Here is an 18778-nt window from a genome sequence, read left to right as displayed (position 1 = left end):
GGGAAGAACAGCTCCTGCCTCCTCCTACCTCACCTGAAGGTCCCTACATTACCAGAGCAGAACTCGGAACGCGGAATGTGGAATGCGGAATGCAGAAGCAACTTCAAATACAGACTCTGTATTTCTACAGAACCCCTCGCCCTCTGTACATGCACAAAAACTCATGGGTTTGGATTCTATGAACTGTTAATTTATTTGTTTATTTATTTTATTTTGTAACCCACCTTTTCCCATCCAGGCTGGGCTGAGGGTGGCTTATACCATAAATCATCACTAAAAGCACTTATTGCACATGTAAAAACCTTGCAGAGCGATATTTTACTGCTGCCATTAAAACATACCAAATTGAGACCCAATTTTTGGGTGGGGTGGAGTGGGAAAAAGCAAAGGGAATCACTGAAGCTACAATGAATGGAAAGGGGGGGAAAAGTAATTTCAGAGGTAACTAAAAGAAAGGGAAGGGAAGAAAGGCAAGGGGAGGGAGGGAGGGAGGCAGGCAGGCTACTGGATGACAATCCTCATAGTCCTCAACCATAGGCCAGGATGAATTGCAACAAGTCCTGCAGGGCCAGGGTTTCACTTGAAAGATCGTTCTACTAGGTTGGGGCCAGAGCTGAGAAGGCCCTGTCTCTGTTTGAGGACAACTGGATAGATTTCAAGCCAGGAACCAGCAGTAGATTTTTTCCAGCTGAACATATTGGGAGAGGGCATCTGGCTGATACAAGGGCTGGAGATAGTTCAGGGCTTCAAAGGTTAACATCAAAAACTTGAACCTGATTTGGTACTCTACTTGAAACCAGTGTAGCTGGTGGACCACTGGTCAAATATGTGCCTTCTCTGGAGTCCCTGTAAGTACCATGGCTGCTGCATTCTGTACTAGTCGACGTTTCCAGAGCAGTTTCAAAGGCAGCCCTGCATAGAGCAAATAACACTCGTCTATCTTGGAGGTGACCATTGCCTGGATCACCACGGTCAAGTCAGAGTGAAAAAGGTTGGGGACCAGTTGCCCGACCTGGTGGAGATGGAAGAATACCACTCTGGCTATATTTATGACCTGAGCTTTCATTGATAGGGAGGCATCCAAAGTCACAACCAAACTCCTGGTGTCAATTGCACACCATCAAGGGTGGAAAACTGGCACTCTGATCCCAAGCCCCCCAATATATATGGGGCAAAATCTGGCCAGTTGGCCATCAACGGATATCAGGAGTACCCTTCCCTTTTCTACTGGCAACCTTTGACAACTCCCCTGGCCAGGCTGCTCCAGCAAATCAGAAGGACTGTTGGGAAAGGAATTGGGGGGGGGGGCTGCTCATGGACTACAGAACAGTAGAGGAAATGGCATCCTTTGTGCAAGCTCTTGCTCCATTTGCTCACTAGCTTGTGCAGGACTGGAAGGGGTGATAGCTTCTGAATCTTTCCTGCAGCTCCCTATGCCACCCCGACAGATCTCTTGAACTCAAGAATTGGGGTTTTTTTTGGGGGGGAGAGAATTGCAATAGGTAGGGGGAAGAGGTGAAAACCTTTCTGTTCGTGGTTTTACAAAATCCAGGCCAAGGCATCCAAGTACAAATGTATCAACACACTATATTTACTTTATGTTTATGGAAATGGATGACTAAGAATCATGATGCAATATTCCCTGGCGCCACACCAGCTTTTACTGTAATACTGCCGAGACATCAAGAATTTAATACATGGTTTCCATTCTAAGTAATTTCCCCTCTTCTCTCTCCATTCCTGACTACATTAAAACAAACCTGAGAACAAAAAAATAGCAGTTCCGATCATACGAACAAGCGCGCAAGTGCATTATAAGAAGCTAAGGGTCACAACAGACACTACCAAAATGGCCATTTTCTTAGCTGTGCAATATGGTCTCAGGCTGTAATTTAGAGGCAGAAAAGATTGACGATCAGAGGACAGGCAATATCGAAAAGATCAGCAAAAACGCAGCAATGGATTATTAAAACAGCATGGCCGAGCTTGACCACTTGGATGTCTGTAAGTGGGCATCTAATTACTGACCAGGGACTGAACAAAAGCATGTTCACATTCTTTAATGATCGCAGTTGTTTTCCTAATGACCTGGAAATTGTCTACAGCCTATGCAAGAGAATTCAAGCTGAAGGGAAGAGGTAGGACAGCTGTTGGTTTAGTTTTGAAGCATGCATTCAAGGAACACAGTTGCAATCGTATGCCTGTTCATTTGAGAGTGAGCCTCAATGAATTCTATGGGACACACTTGCAAATAAGCATAGTAGGATATCTATTTCTGTCAGAAAGACAGTTTTGCCAGCCGGCTCCATTTGATTAATGAGGTTCCCATGTGAAAAGAAAGGGCTTGTAATTGGAATTTCTTTGTGGCGCTGTTATTCTTTTTATTATACTAATCAATTTTATTTTTATGCCACTGGCCTGTCAGTAGGCGGAATAAAAAGCATCACAGACCACTATGTTATTAGTTCGTTTTTCTGCCCTGTGAGGAGCAAGTATTGGATGTGAATTTCCAATGAATTAGATTTGTTGGACAAAGTATTCAACCTTCTTGGTAATACAATGCTTGACATGCTACATACTGTAATGAACTGACAGCAGCACATACAGCGATTCTGAACTCCTTTCTTGCCCTCTGTCCATTACCCAGGCTCCCCTGGGCTATGCCGATATGCCCTCCCGTTGACACGAGCAACACAAATGTCGTTTTGTTAAAATTAACAGTCTAAAAAATGGCATTCTTCCCACTCTGCAAATGTGAAATTTCTAGTACCCCATAAAAGTAATTTCTAAAGGTCAGTGATAACATTGCTGGGCGAGTTCTCAAAGTCTTAAGCCCTTAAGCAACCATATCCGCGTTGATGTCTCTCAGTGAAAGAGACGCTCTGTAGATCTCACTAATTGAATGTGGTTAGGACTGAGCCCACTGAGAGCTGCAGGCACTTTCACAAGTGATGCTGTGAACAACTTTTAGCTTCTAATTCATTTTTTAAAAAATGTGGGCAATACTTGCATGGCATGCAGCACAAGAAACAGTCTGCAAGTGCCTTCCTTTGCTGGCCACCCCTACAGGGTAGGCCACTCTGTGTCTCGAAGGAGCTCAGGTACCTTTTTTGATAAAACTAGACACAACTCTGGTTTCTGTTCATCAGCGCTTCATTTTCATCAGCACCCCTGCACCACACCACACCACACCACACCACACCACACCACACACCAATCAGCACAATAAGATGGGCAGGACTAATTAATTATCAGTAACCCAGTCTACAATGGGGCCTCCCTGCTACAGTAGTGCCCCCCGCCACCTTTTTGGAGGTATAGGGAGGAAAAATACAAAACAAATCTCCCCACTGCTGAAAAGCTCTCCATTGGGCTCAATAGGCTTATGCTACCCAAAAGGGTAGCATAAGTCCATGACCTGCGTGTGCCAGCATCCCGGGAGGCAAAGCTGAGGTGGAAGCCAACTAAGGTTGACTCCACCCCCAGCCCTGCCTCCAGAATGCCCCTACTATGCCAGCAGAGCTGGTGGGGGTGCAAAAGTGATAGCGAAGTGTTCCGCGCTGCTTCTGCCCATTGTGGAGGGCCATAGCAGCATCCTCTTGTAGATTTGCCCCTCTGCTTGGAGGAGTACCGCAGGCAAATTTGTTGACATACACAACTTCCTTTGCCCCAGACTGGGCTGTTAAGAAGGTGCTGTTTTATACATGTGCAGTTGGAGCACCCAACAGCACTAAGGTCATTAAGTGAATAATATAACAGGAGCAAAGTCCATTCAAATTAATACACCTATTGTAGGAACAATGTTAGGTGGATGAATATAAAAACAAGTTTTATAGGCAGCCACATTTCATTCCATATTGTAACAAATAAAAATATTAATAGGGGGATTATTTATGGCTTTTTTTTTTAAAAAAAGTTCATTTTGTGCAATGGGTTGAAATCTGGTCCTCAAGAATTAAGACTGAAGCCATATCACATGTCCAAGACTAATGAGGCCACGGCAGCTAAGACTGGTGTCTAGTGGAAGAAATGTACTAAAGTGCTGAAGGAAAAACACATTTAGAAAACGTAATCTTCCGTCACTTTGAAAAAGCCAATAGTTCAGATGTCCAGATGACAAAAATGTGTCACCTACTGCAGAAAGCATTTGTAAAAACACCATCCTGAAAGCATCATCTAGTCAAATATTGCAAGTGACCCCAATTTTCTTTCCAATAACAACGATATCGTCTATGACACCGTCTGGAGAAAGGCTCAACATATTAAATGATACATTTGGCCAAGTGCCATGCAGGCTGCTCCTATACAGTGTAGTTCACTGGGGGCGGGGGGAATGCACAGGTCAACAGCTCTTGCAGTGCCTTGTAGACTGGGTTAGTGATCATTAATTAGTCCTTGACCTTTGAAAATACTGTGACCTAATAATGATATGTCAAAAGGGAGGGAATAACAAAAAAAGATAAGCAAAAAAAAAAGATTGAGAAAATAAATGATGGTGCCTATTTGGCCTTTTCTGTGTAACGTTTCTGCTTCTGTATTGAAGTGGACAGAAAGCTGGGTTTGGCCCAAGGAGACTGCAGTTCAGAATCCTAACATGGGGTACAGCCAAGTCCAACAAAGTCAGAGGTCCCATGGCTGGGTCAGGGGTGGGGTGAGGTTGCCCATTACCGGCTCTGGACGGTGCTCAGTTGAATACTATTCAAACCCTAAGAGGCCTGGGTGTGCCCCTTGATGCCGCCTTATCAATGGATGCTCAAGCGACACACATTGCTCGCATGGCCTTCTACCATCTGCTCCAGGTACAGCAGTAAGTGTCTTACCTGTCCCAGACTTATCTAGCCACAGTGATCCACACAACAGTCACTCCTAGGTTAGATGACTGCAACTCACTATATGCAGAGCTACTCTTGGTCCTGATGCGGAAGCTCCAGCTGGTTCAGAATGCAGCAGCTTGGGTCGTCATGGGGACCCCATAGTGTACATGTAGCTTTGCCAGCTGCACTGGCTCTTGGTGGAGTACCAGGTCAGGTTTAAGGTTTTGGTTCTAACCTTTAAAACCCTAAACAGGCTGGGCCCCGCATATCTGTGGGGCTGCCTCTCCTGATATGGTCCTCAAAGGTTGCTGTGACCAGTGAACATCTGTTGGCGATCCCTGACCCAAGAGAGACCAGGGTCAGGGCTTGTCCGCCCTGGTCCAAGCCTGGTGGAACGCTCTGTCTGGGGAGACCAGGTCCCTGTGGGAATCTAGTGCAATTCCACATCACCTTTAAGATGGAGCTGTTCCACCAGGAGTATAATGGAGGCACCTGTGGCTATATCAACAGGAGCCCCCCTTCCCCTTCCCCTTCCTACCACTCCTCCCTTTCCCACCTGCATTCCTCCCTTTCCCTGTCCATTCTCCCAGTACCCTCTTATATCCCTTTTCCCGTATATCCACACTCTCCTGTCCCCTATCGATCTCCTCTGCTAGAGTCCCATTCAATTTAAACAGCAGATTAATTTTGGAAGAGGGGCTTGATGTAGTTGGTTGCCACCTGATGCCATAAAAATAGGTGCTCTGAATTCTTAACTTAAAAAAAAATTAAGTCAGGTTGATTCCGCATGGGCCAAAAACAGCGGTCTGAAAATGGTGTGAAAACAGTATAAACCCTTTTACACCATTTTAAACCCTTTTACACCATTTTCACACCGTTTTCACACTGCTGTTCTTGGCCCATGCGGAATCAGCCTCAGAGTCCCTTGGGGAGATATAAGAGGAAAGAGGGTAGAGACTATCTTTAAAAAAAGCTTGCCCAATGCAAACCCAACGTCCTGAGCCAGTCCCTGGATGATGAGGACTCTGACATAGAGCCTAAAGACACTGTGGATCCAGAAGTGACTTTTCATGAGGAGATGCAGGCAACTGAGCCAGCTCCAAGTCCTTCCCTGCTAGACAAGGCAGAGCAGGATGCCCTTCAGCTGGGAGAGCCATCAGGAGCCTCTGATGAGAGGTGTAATGAGCCAGCAGCATGAAGGAGACAATGACAGAGGCTGCAGCTTCAGTCTAAAAGAAGTGCCCTTATCGCTGCTCGTATGGCAGAAGGATTTGCAAACTAGACTCATCAGTTTCTGAAGAGGACTAAGTCTATGCAGGAGCCTGGCCCCATTAGTAGGGGCATCCTACTTAAGTCCTGTCTGGGGCTTGACTCTGCTTGCGCACAACAAGTATACTTCTTAGTAAGCACCACATGCCTGGTCATCCTCTAACCTCTGGCTCTCAGCCTGCCTCCCTGACCTCCTCCCTGTGCCTTCACTCTGGATCATCTAACTACACATTTGCTTTCTGCCTGGCCTTAACTCTGGCCTGCCTGACTACATCTTTGCTTGCTGCCCCCCTTGACATTAGACTGCCTGACTACATTTCAGCTAACACCTGCCAGCAGCACCCCCAACTTCTTGGGCTGACTTGCTCTTTGCACTTCTCCAGCTTGCCGCCTCCTCTACCAAATGAAACCTGATCACATTTTGATCAAGCTCCACTTTGTGGAGGTGTCAGGTGTTTGTGTACAGGTACCCCAGCAAAGTGGAACGTCTCTTCTCATCAAGACAAGTTTCCAAACTCAGGTGTAATGAGGGTTGCAAACCTCTAGGTGGTGTCTGTAGACCTCCAAGATCGAAAAAAGTACTGCTTCGTAGGATAAACTCTATGGCATAATTCATGTCTGAGTTTCCTCCCATCCTGAAACCTCCCCTTCCGCAGGTTTCACCCCCCCCCCCAAATCTTCAGGGATTTTCCAATCCAAAATTAGCAAACCTAGGTATTGTCCCAGTTTTAAATCCTAATTTTGTGGGGTGCAAGTGAGCCCCAGTTCATTTGGGCACCTTCATTTGGATGTCACAGTTTATTGGAGCTGAGACTGGGATATTTTCAAATAATGTCTGTCAAGGAGTGAGTGGGAGGAGCTAGGGAAGAACTCAAGCATCACAAACAAGTTGCGTATATGCCTGAAGCTGATACACCTTGGTTTAATCTTGTTTGGACACCAGAATGTAAACAACAATTCATTTTTGTTAAGACAGTGATCTCCAGTGTGTTTTGTGGCAGCTAATTGCTTGTTGAGTTTTGGCCTTTTTTCAAAAAGTTTTTTTTTTAATTTAGAAGGTGTGTTACCAGACTGACCCATGGTGGGCTGGGGGAACCCTGGTTTTTAAGAATGCAGTGTCTCTGCTCATCCTGTCAACCCATGTGGTGCCTAGCAGTGCAGTGCCAAAATGGGGAGTCCATTCTCTGCATTGGCTAGTGTACCCACAAGGACACAGAAAACCCTGTCTGGATGTAACCTCACCCATATCTGCCATACAAGGCACCTATCTCACACCCTTCCTGAAGGGATTAAGAGAACACAATAACCCTGTCCTGGAGAGTGTTCCCATCTCCAGCCCTGGACGATACACCCCAGCAGAGCCAGAGGACTTGTTAATGTGTTTGCCTTGAGTGTTCCTGCCATACTTCTTTCTCTGACTAATCTCTCTCTAATGACCATCTCATTTACAGTGTCACTGTTGTAGAAACGGTAATTTCATCAGTTTCCTCCCACCTTCAGGCATTCCCAATCTTGGTTCATCAAACTAATGCCTTAACCATTAGATTAATGACTCAAACCATTAAGGCTGATGTCTGTCTTTTGTCTTTCCACAGAAAGGCAGGGCTTCTCTTTGCCCTGGGAGGTTAAGGGTCACGCTGCATAACCCTGAGGGCTCTTTTTTTCCATCTAAGCAGCCCGCTCTCCCAGTACTCATTGTTAATATCTCTGGATAACTCTCTGTGCTATTGTTCCACAATGCGTTGTTCTTCTACCAGAGCTAAGCGTGTTCATCGGACCATTCCACTCCAAGGTCAGGTGACTAAAACCCTTACTTCCGGATTCCCTTCATCTATTCCAAACCTATCCATTCAACACTGCTTATATCTTATATCTTATATCTGTGTGTGTTCTGCTGCTTTGATTATTGTGTGTTTGTGTACCCCCATTGTCCCTAAATTTTATTTTGCTCTCCTGCAGGGTTTTTTTAAAGGTTGACCTTGGTATACATAGACAACAAAGACCCCGGGCTTGCCTGACCTTTGTCTAAGTCAAGAATCTGCTCTTGCTAGTTCCCCACTCTAAAAGGGAGAGACTCCCACCATTTTGCATAACAGGTAGGGGCAAAAAGTTGAAAAAAAGATGAAGATGGTTCAGCTTGCTCCCTACTACCTGAAAGGCTGGTAAAGCACCATGCTCAACACAAGCCAGAGTATCACAACACAAGCCATATGCCCTCAGCATGGTCATAAACAGAAACATTTTAAAATATCTGAAAATGGAAATTTCTCTGCATAATGAAGCAGAAAACAAATTTCCTCTTTTGTTTGAAAACTGAAAGCAAGTGAGAAGGCAACCTTTCCTCTGCCTCTTCAGCGTAGGAACTAATTTAGAAGGGCCCTGGAGCCTTGCTTTTGTCTGAAGGGAGAACCCATTTGGAGGCGGGACACCTATACCACAAGAGGAAGCTTGGCTTGGCAGCTATTTTGTGATTGTGCCTGCTCCATGGCAGCATTTTGTGGTAGAAATGGTGGAGATCACGTTGCGCACCTAATAAAGACCAATTATCACATATTGTGACTCAGTGTTTTCTTATTATGTGAAGTCAGACTTATAAGGACTACTATTGCACTGTCTCATGGTGTTTGGGGGTGGGGGGAGGGTTGGAGGGGGTGCTGGACCCAGTTTGATGTTTGGCAAGGGGAAGGGTTAGAGCTACCAACGGGCTGGGGGGTGCGCATTGCACCAGGCGCGTGCAAGGGGCTGGGTGTGTGTGGAAAATCGCCCCCCATGGTGCCCCCTCCTACCCTCCCACGGTACCCCCCCACACACTTACCTTCTTGAAACAGTGCAGGCTGGAGAAGTGGCCTGTTCCCTTCAGGCTGAAAATGGCCTGGTGGGAATTACACTTCCCAGGAGACCTTGTGAGCCCCAGGATCTCATGGGAAGTGTAGTTTCCACCAGGCCATTTTCAGCCTGAAGGCAACAGGCTGCTTCTCCAGCCTGCACTAAGGTAAGGAGGGGCAGGGGGGCAGGGCGCCACAGGGGTGTATGTGTCAGAAAACACAGAGTGCGCACTGCCTGTGCAAAAACCATTCCCTCTACCATGTTCCATCAGCAGGTTATCTGTTTCCGAGCTAAATTCGTCAGACTAGCTGCTTCGTCATGCTTAACGGGGCCAGATATATAACGGCGGGTCGTAATCAAATTGCTAAGCAGGCAGCCTCCTGTTCCCATCTCCCCCCCAAATTAAATTAAACATGCTAATGTTATTTCAGTGGAATAAACTGTAGTGGGAAATAGGATGGTTAAGTAATGACGTTTCAAAATAATTTCAAATTGGCCTGATCAGCAGCAAAGAAACCAATCAAAGCAATTGTGTGTGCAGAGCCTGCTGTTTCCTGCCGGCTGCGCCTCTTATTTGAAGATCAGCCAGAAACTCTGTGTTCTCCGGGGGTCCCAGGCTGCCTTTTTGTTGTTGTTGTGTCTTGTCTTAATTTACTGGAGTGCAAGTCAACCGTAGGAGTTAATGATAAGAGGAGGAGAGGCCCCATTTTTCACAGGGGACATTTCCCCTGTGTCACTAGAAAGACTGTTTAAAGCAAGTGTGGAAATTTCAGCTGATAAGAATCTGTACATTATTAACTCTGTTGGGCTTTGGTTCAAGATACAATTAATTGGAGGAGCACAGTCCATTCCTTCCTGTATGAGTAGAATTGAACAAAAACACACGTGTGGGAGGAAGTTTTAAAGGCCCCTCATTTGTGGCGTTTTGGTCCATTCCACACAGCACAAAAAAGATGTCTGTAGGATGTCTTAAAAAGAGGCGACTGCCTCTTTTCAGCCCGCATCCCCCCCCAAAAGGATAAGAACATAAGAACATAAGAACAAGCCAGCTGGATCAGACCAAAGTCCATCTAGTCCAGCTCTCTGCTACTCGCAGTGGCCCACCAGGTGCCTTGGGGAGCTCACATGTAGGATGTGAACGCAATGGCCTTCTGCGGCTGTTGCTCCCGATCACCTGGTCTGTTAAGGCATTTGCAATCTCAGATCAAGGAGGATCAAGATTGGTAGCCATAGATTGACTTCTCCTCCATAAATCTGTCCAAGCCCCTTTTAAAGCTATCCAGGTTAGTGGCCATCACCACCTCCTGTGGCAGCATATTCCAAACACCAATCACACGTTCCGTGAAGAAGTGTTTCCTTTTATTAGTCCTAATTCTTCCCCCCAGCATTTTCAATGAATGCCCCCTGGTTCTAGTATTGTGAGAAAGAGAGAAAAATTTCTCTCTGTCAACATTTTCTACCCCATGCATAATTTTGTAGACTTCAATCATATCCCCCTCAGCCGCCTCCTCTCCAAACTAAAGAGTCCCAAACGCTGCAGCCTCTCCTCATAGGGAAGGTGCTCCAGTCCCTCAATCATCCTTGTTGCCCTTCTCTGCACTTTTTTTTATCTCCTCAATATCCTTTTTGAGATGCGGCGACCAGAACTGGACACAGTACTCCAAGTGCGGTCGCACCACTGATTTATATAAGGGCATGACAATCTTTGCAGTTTTATTCTCAATTCCTTTTCTAATGATCTCCAGCATAGAGTTTGCCTTTTTTACAGCTGCTGTGCATTGAGTTGACATTCCCATGGAACTATCAACTAAGACGCCTAAATCCCTTTCCTGGTCTGTGACTGATAGCACTGACCCCTGTAGCGTGTATGTGAAGTTTGGATTTTTTGCCCCTATGTGCATCACTTTACATTTTGCTACATTGAACTGCATTTGCCATTTCTGAGCCCACTCACCTAATTTATCAAGGTCCGCTTGGAGCTCACAATCCTTTGTGGTTTTCACCACCCTACATAATTTGGTATCATCTGCTAACTTGGCCACCACGCTACCCACCCCTACTTCCAGGTCATTTATGAATAGGTTAAAGAGCACTGGTCCCAAAACGGATCCTTGGGGGACACCACTCCCCACATCTCTCCATTGTGAGAACTTCCCATTTACACCCACTCTTTGTTTCCTGTTCCTCAACCAGTTTTTAATCCATAGGAGGACTTCCCCTCTTATTCCTTCATTGCTGAGTTTTCTCAACAGTCTCTGGTGAGGAACTTTGTCAAAAGCCTTTTGGAAATCCAAGTAGACAATGTCCACCGGTTCACCCCTGTCCACATGCCTGTTTACACCCTCAAAGAACTCTAGTAAGTTTGTAAGACAGGATTTGCCTCTGCAAAAGCCATGCTGACTCTTTCTCAGCAGGTCTTGCTTTTCTACATATTTTATAATTTTATCTTTAATGACAGATTCTACTAATTTACCAGGAACAGATGTCAAACTGACTGGCCTGTAATTTCCTGGGTCCCCCCTAGATCCTTTCTTAAAGATTGGTGTGACATTGGCCATCTTCCAGTCTTCAGGGATGGAGCCTGATTTCAGGGATAAGTTGCATATTAGGATGTCTTAAAAAGAGGCAACTTCTGGTGTGCTTCCAGCAAAAGCATCAGAGGTGGGGAAAGGTTGTTTGCCACCTGACTGTTTTGCTCTTTGGTCAGTTTCATCCTCAGATTGTTGTAGTAATGCACTGCTGACCCAGCAGCACCGTGGTAGAACGTTGGGACGCCAACGGACCTACGGCCTTGCTGGTCGCACCGCACCCCCACTCCTCATCCCCCTATGAGTCACGGGTCATGAACTGTCTGGCTCAGTCACCGGGCGCAGGGACAATGGTCTTGCCCCCAGGTGAGGATTAGGCTCAGACGCTTACGCTCCTCTCCGCACGTAGCCAGGTGAGATCATGCATCACATGATGATCTCCAGGTCTCCCGGTCTCCCGCTCATCTCCCTACCCACCTCCTTTACACGCCCACAATGAAACCCTAATAAAAGGTGCCAGAGACCAGCACAGGGCAGAGTTGTCAGGATCACGAAATCCCGCGCTTCCTGTTGCTGACGCTCTCCACCAGATGAAACCTCCTCCGCGTCTCGCCTATTCCTTAGCGGCGACCCTGCGGGGATGACTACAAGCTGGTGCCGAAACCGGGAATCCTCGAACCTCCACCCTGCTCACCGTCGCCTGGGGAAGGGCCGCGATACCGAAGTCCGCGGGATCGGCGCAGCCAGGGACCACCGTTGCGGTATCGCCTGTCCTCTGGATCGGCGCATCCAGAGACACGCGTCCTAGGACACGCTCTCGTCCGACGGAACACCGGTGAGTATGGGAGCTTGCAAAAGCAGGGCTTATGACAAGAACGTTGACGAACTGAAACCGTTAACGAAATGCGGCAGGGCCCCCGGAAAGAAGGAGCTGCGCCAAATTGGTTGAAGGGAGATTGAAGCTCAGTGTCCATGGTACCCAGAGGGGGGACATTGAATCTTAAGGACTGGGAAAACATCGGGCGCGACTTCTTGGCACAGAGTCGTAGCGCCGATGTCGCTGCTACTGACGGTGGAGACAATGTTTGTCGCCATCCAGCCTGCAGACCTATGGCTCCCTTGCTGTAGGCAGCCCTCCTTTCGGATCTTTCACCTTCAATTTCAACCCCGGAATTTTCTCTATCCACTAAATTGGACGCCTGTCCTCCTTCTGCCCCCCCTCGCTCCTTCAATCTATCTTAAACTCTTCCTCTCAGCAGTTCACGCTTCCCCTCTGTTCGCCACTTCTTCATTTTCCTCCGGGCCACTGCATTCCGCTTTCAGCTTCTACATAATGGCGCTGGTTTCGAAAACTCTACTGAGAGCGTAATTAGCCACGACATCTGCAAGGAAGAAACCCTGACCGGAGAGAGCGATGCCGATATTCTCGCGACAGCCTGCCGGCCCATTTTCACAGATAATGCAGGGGAGGATGGCGAAACCGGCTGGGTTGTCGAAATTGCACGCCTCTTAAGCTATAAATATCCTCACTGGAAGCTCCATCGCAGTGCTTACGCGGACGATGGAGTCCACCAGCTCCCTACGTAGAGAGGCATGCTAGAGGCGTCAGCGAGGAATCAATTTAATGGTTCCCGGACGACTGGAAGACCACCTTCCGCGAGATGCTCCTGGAGCCCCGCACAATTTTGTGATCTGGGAGAGCCGAAGTTCCGGCCCATGCACGCTTTAGCAGGGGCGCTGGCCTCGGCGGTTTACACCACGCCAAGACAGCTTTACTGCTTCGATGCCTTCCAGTAACCCCCCAACAATCCAAGATTGAAACTTCCGGCCGGGTGGCTTCACCCTCTACGCAGTCGCATACTCTGAATGCTGGCACAAAGGCGCTTTGAAAGTCCCCACACCCGGACAATAGCCCAACCCAGTTTTTTCTAGCACCCGGCAGAAGCCTCAAAGAGCCCTATGCTGAGTTTCTAGAACAGGCTCCAGGGAGGCCCTCAAGAGGCAGGTTGACAACGGAGGGGAGGCCTAGGGCAAACTCCTTAAGCCGGTTGCCAAGGAGAACGCCTCGGCTGAGTGCCGCGAAAAGCTTATCACAGTGGCCTAGGAAGGAACCCCTGAAGGGTGGCAGACATGCTCAAAGCTTGCACCCAGGATATCGGGTCTTTTCGGGCCATCAAGCCAGCCTTCTAGCCGCCGCCTCTCCTCGGCTGCCACATGAGATTTTCAGCCCCATGCGAAGTGTCTCAATTGCGGTAAGCCAGGACATTTCCGGAGGAATTGCTTAGGTTGCCCGTGAGGGCTTACAACCCCTGACGGAGGAGGGTCTCTCCCAGAGGGCGGCGACCCCAGGAAAGTGCCCAAGACCGGGCGCTTCTCCCCAATGCCCGCTGAGGGTCGCCAAGCGCTCGGAGGCATCTCCCCAGCCTCGAACCAAGATCCGCACTCTCAAACCCTTTCCCCGGGCTCGAGTTCCCATGGTGATCTTCGCTGCTCCCAGTTCAGGCAGTGATCCCATCCCTCACGGGAGACCATTGGGCTGGTCTCATGCCAGCTTGCTCCCCTCACGCCTATACTTCCCAGTTCGATAACCCTTTCTACTTCCAAAGGGAGTCACCATGCCTCCGCCCAGTGCCCTAGAATGGCTTGCGCATTTCAAAATTCCTGCAGAGTCCACAGTCACCGGAATTGCAGCAGAAAGGAATGCTGACGGAAGAGGACTGCCGCTTGAGCCCTCCTCAGAATGCCCCATAGCCAATCTACAGGACAAATGAGTGGCATGGAAAGGGGAAGATGCTGCTTAATAATGGCCTTAAGCCAAAAAGTCCTTCGTGGAAGAAGGCTAGCCCCTTGGCCCTCTCCAGCTGTAAGGTTCGGGGAAACCAGATCTCATAGCCTTCTGAGCCTGTGTGCAAAGCCCTAAGCTCGTGCTCCCAGTGGCAGCAAAATCGGCCAGCACCTCAGAGAGAGCAAAATCTCAACCAGAGTTGCAATCCCTCCTCGCTACTTTCTATGTGCTCTTGTATGCCTATGTATGTTCTGTATGTCTTGCCCCCTTCAAGAGACCCCTAAAAGTTTTCCCCTCATAGGTATTTTTCCAGTTAAGCTTCTAAGCTATGCTCTTTGTGCTTCAATTAAAAGTTTTCTCTCCTTCTGATTATGTGTGTCAATACCTTGAAAGGCTTCGCCCATTACAGCATCCCGCTTCAAACGGGACACCAGCCTGCGTTTCCCTTGTGATACCGATGGGACCTGCTTCAAGCCGCCTTCCATCTTAGTTTAAAACCTTCAAAACTTTTCTTCAAACCTCTCCTTGAGAACCTTTTCCTTCGCTCATCTGGAGCCTACACTGCCACATTGGCGCAGCAAGCTTTCTTACATATATGGCCAAAATCATTTTCATGCTCCCACATTCTCTGCTGAGCGCCTCGGCTAGGTCAAGAAAGTGCCATAGAACTTCAGTCATTACCTATCTTACACAGCCTCCGCTGTGAAGGTAGGAAGCGCAGCTCAAACCAGCTCAAAGTCTCTCTTTACGGGAGGGGAAGGTAGAGCTGGACTTCCAAACCCTTTCCCCTGCCTCTTTCGCACACCCTCCTCTTTTCTAATGGGCTGACGCATCTCCCAATTTCTAGATCTAGGATCTGATAAAATTTTTTCGCAAACCCTCTCAATTTTGGCACTCCTGTGATCAAACCTCAAGCCCAGGAACTGTTTTCTTTGCATCTTCTCTATATTTTCCTATAGATGCTATATTACGATATGACTATAATTGTGAATTGTTCAAGTTGCTTTTGCAAAACCCACACCTAGACGGTGATTGGGATTGTTTTTGGCAAACAAACATCCTCGACCTGGATATGACCTCTCTTCTCCTAAGCTTCCTCGGGAATTCTCGCCTTGTATCTCTTAACGCTTTGAATGTTGCAAGTGACTAATGGAATGGGGCCAACTGCTCTCTAACTAAAGCTTGGCTAAAACAAACGAAAGAAAAGGGAGAGTAGTTCCCCCATTGACCCAATCAAGGTCTCATCCAGCAGACCATATCCAAAGTACTCTTTCTCTATTCTCTATCAAAAAAATTGCCCGCCTTCCACTCAGGGCTCGAGCCCTCCATTGTCATCTATAAGGACTCAACTCAGCCAGCACGAAAACCCCTAGGAAAAGCTGCTTGTCTTTTTTTTCTTCCATACAGGAGTCCAGCTCACATGCCAGACCAGCTCCCATCCCGGAGATGGAGCTGGGCCTCCCTGGAGATCCCACCCCGCCGCTCTTGTCGAGAGGGCCCGGATTGCCCCCAGCCTGGGCCGATGGGAGGGACTGGAGCCAGCACACCCATTCTTCCATTAAGCGATCACAGCCCCCCGCTAGCCACCCCTGGGGGAACGGCAGCCTGGGCCAGCTGTGGCTCAGAGGTTGATGCCGCTGTTGCTGTCTCATCTACACCGCTATATTCTCTCCCTCTCTTGCGTCGCTTCCCTGGCTGAAGCTTGGAGTTGCAGCTGTGACATTCCTGATAGATTCAACCCTTGAACCCTCCGCTGTTCTTCGTACGCTTGAATATTGCTTGGAACACTTCTCACAACCTTGCTCGTGGAGAATCACTGAACTCCGGCAATGCTAAAGCAAGACTATCAGTAGCTTCCTCCACGCCTTTTGAGAAATCCATGGACTCTTAACGCCATCGCTTCTGTAGCTTTGGTAGTCAAAACAGCAAGAGCCATGCATTGACAATTATGCAAACCATCGGGTTGCCTTCCTTCCGCACACATCATCATCCAGCCTAGTGTATCGCTTAGCCATGTTTTTTATTGTTTAAATTCTATTGCATGCCCTCTAATTCTTGAAGTTATGTTATTTGTTATTGCTGCATTTCCGCCTTCGGTTCTGTCTGTTGCTCCGGACCCTTCTACACCCCATGGTGGCTCCACCCCAGGAGTCTGCCGCCGGGCCGCCGCCTCCGGCCTTCTGCCTCGATCCCTCCTGTCGTAAACGATGCGGTCACCCCTCTCCAAGACGGAGCTCGTCTCCCTCAAGCAACTTCCCTTCTTGTGGGGAGCCCCCCGACTTGTTTCCCCTGCGTAACACCAAGACTCATTGGTCGGCTGGTCGTTCCCCATGCGGCTCCATCAATTCTACCTCCATTGCTCTGGGACACTCTGGCCTCCTCGAAAGCAGCAGGAACTTCCGCCGTTTAATTCTAGACAATCGTGTCAGCTTATTGATTACTTATTGTTATTACATCACCAAGGTTGTGAGAATGTACATATCATGTGCTGCTTTTAATCTTTCTGATAATTCCCAATTGATTCATATGAAAGTACGCGGAGCTGCAAGAAGCGGTATCTAATCTGAAGTATGATGTTTTGTCTCCCATTGGTGGCCTTCCAGCCTCTGGAGCTGGCTGCGTGGAGGGGATGGTTGAGTGCTATTGTACAGCTCTGCATTGGCTTCTTAATTGTGTGCCTTCATTATCGGATCTTTGCTTCGCTCAATGTGTGTCTAATATTGGCCTGTAACGCGGTGCAGAAGCCCCTCGAATTTCCCCTCTTTACCCTCGCGAAATCCGCCAGTTCTAATGTTACACAAGCAGCTTGGTCAGCTTTTGACCAGACGGGCGGGAGGAGACAAGCTGCCCCTTTAAATCGCCCCTAGTATTTCGTCCCCTTTTTTCTAAAATGTAAAAAAGGAGGAGATAGTACGCACTGCTGACCCAGCAGCACCGTAAGTGGTAGAACGCTGGGACGCCAACGACCTACGGCCTTGCTGGTCGCATCCACCCCTGGCAATTACCTCATCCCCCCCCTATGATGTCACGGGTCATGAACTGTCTGGCTTCCAGCCACCGGGCTTAGGGGACAATGGTCTTGCCCCCAGGTGAGGATTAGGCCTCAGACGCCACGCCCTTCTCCGCGACGTAGGGGCCAGGTGAGATCATGCATCACATGATGATCTCCAGGTCTCCCGGTCTCCCCGCCATCTCCCTACCCACCTCCTTTACACGCCCACAATGAAAACCTCTAATAAAAGGTGCCAGAGACTAGCATTAGGCAGAGTTGTTGTGATCAATGCAAACTCGCTGGGCTCTCCTGTTGCTGACGCTTCCACCAGATATTTAAAACCTCCTCCTCTGGGCTCAGCTCTTCTATTCCTATAGCTGAATTTTACCCCAAGTGGATGACTATTGTGTTCGACATTTTGTGTGCAGCTGAAGGGGATTCTTTTTCAGTCGTAGATGCGATTGAAGTTGCCGTCTTCCAGGACATTTGCTCGGCAGGATCCAATACTGGCCACCTTTTCAGTTCAAAAAGTACATAGTTGCACTCAGCCAGTCCTTCTGATTCCAGCAATATATAGTTTCCCTTTCTTAAAAAAAATTTTTTTTTGAGGAGCTATCTCTGTAGCTATGCAGACACAAATATGCGAATCTTAGCCACTCAGAAGATGCATCTCTATATATTATAACTTCTTCTCTTCTCCTTTCTAAATATTAAAAAGAACTATTCAGACTATGAACCATATTTCAATGCAATTCAATGATTCTGTAATTTTTAGAAGATAATCTTCTTGTCTGTTCTTTTTTAATACCAAAATGGATTATTCATATTATGAATTGTATTTCAGTTTACTTCAATGATTCCGTAACTTTTACAAAATAAAATAAAAATATGTTTGAAAAAAGAAGAAGATGCATCTACCTTGTATTGAGAGGCATTGGGTGGACCTGAATACAACTATGTACAACGAGCACAACTATGTACTTTTTGGGCTGAAAAGGCACCCAGGATCAGAGCCTGCAGAGCAAACATTCCGGGGCAACCTTCAGCAAATGGCAGCAGGGAGAATCCCTTCAGCTGCACACAAAATGTCGGGCACAAACTGAGGGTGAAACTGACCAGAGAGCAAAAACGTTTGGCGGAAAACATAAGATGCCTCCTAGGGAAAATGGAGCCCGGTGCAAAATCTGAGTTTTGCTGCCCCCCCCCTCCCCTGTTCATTTGTGGTTTTTAAAGTGTTTTTTCAGTTTTGGGCCTTCAGGGGGTGCATTTTTTAGGCTAGCAGCATAAAAATTTCAGGGTATTCTTAGGAGACTCTCCTGATGATGCCAGCCAGGTTTGGTGAAGTTTGGTTCAGGGGGTCCAAAGTTATGGACTCTCAAAAGTGTAGCCTCCATCTCGTATTAGCTCCCATTGGAAACAATGGGGGATGGGGCACCCCTTTGGGAGTCCATAACTTTGGACCCCCTGAACCAAACTTCACCTAACTTGGGTGGTATCATCACCCGAAAACTCCCTGAAATTTTGGTGCTGCTAGTCTAAAAACCGTGCCCCCTGCAGGTAAAAA

At 47.7% G+C, this 18778-nt stretch overlaps 1 protein-coding gene across 1 annotated transcript in view; it reads right to left on the bottom strand.

Annotated features, from left to right (window-relative positions):
- The window catches only part of MTUS2 (microtubule associated scaffold protein 2), a 347703-nt gene that overhangs the window by 43329 nt on the left and 285596 nt on the right, over positions 1–18778 (bottom strand). The gene's annotated exons all lie outside the window — the stretch shown is intronic.

This window comes from Sphaerodactylus townsendi, linkage group LG04 (genome assembly GCF_021028975.2).
Source record: "Sphaerodactylus townsendi isolate TG3544 linkage group LG04, MPM_Stown_v2.3, whole genome shotgun sequence".
NCBI classification, from domain to species: Eukaryota; Metazoa; Chordata; class Lepidosauria; order Squamata; family Sphaerodactylidae; genus Sphaerodactylus; species Sphaerodactylus townsendi.
Note: the sequence above shows the minus strand (reverse complement) of the source record. Positions and strands in the feature narration are given on the sequence as shown.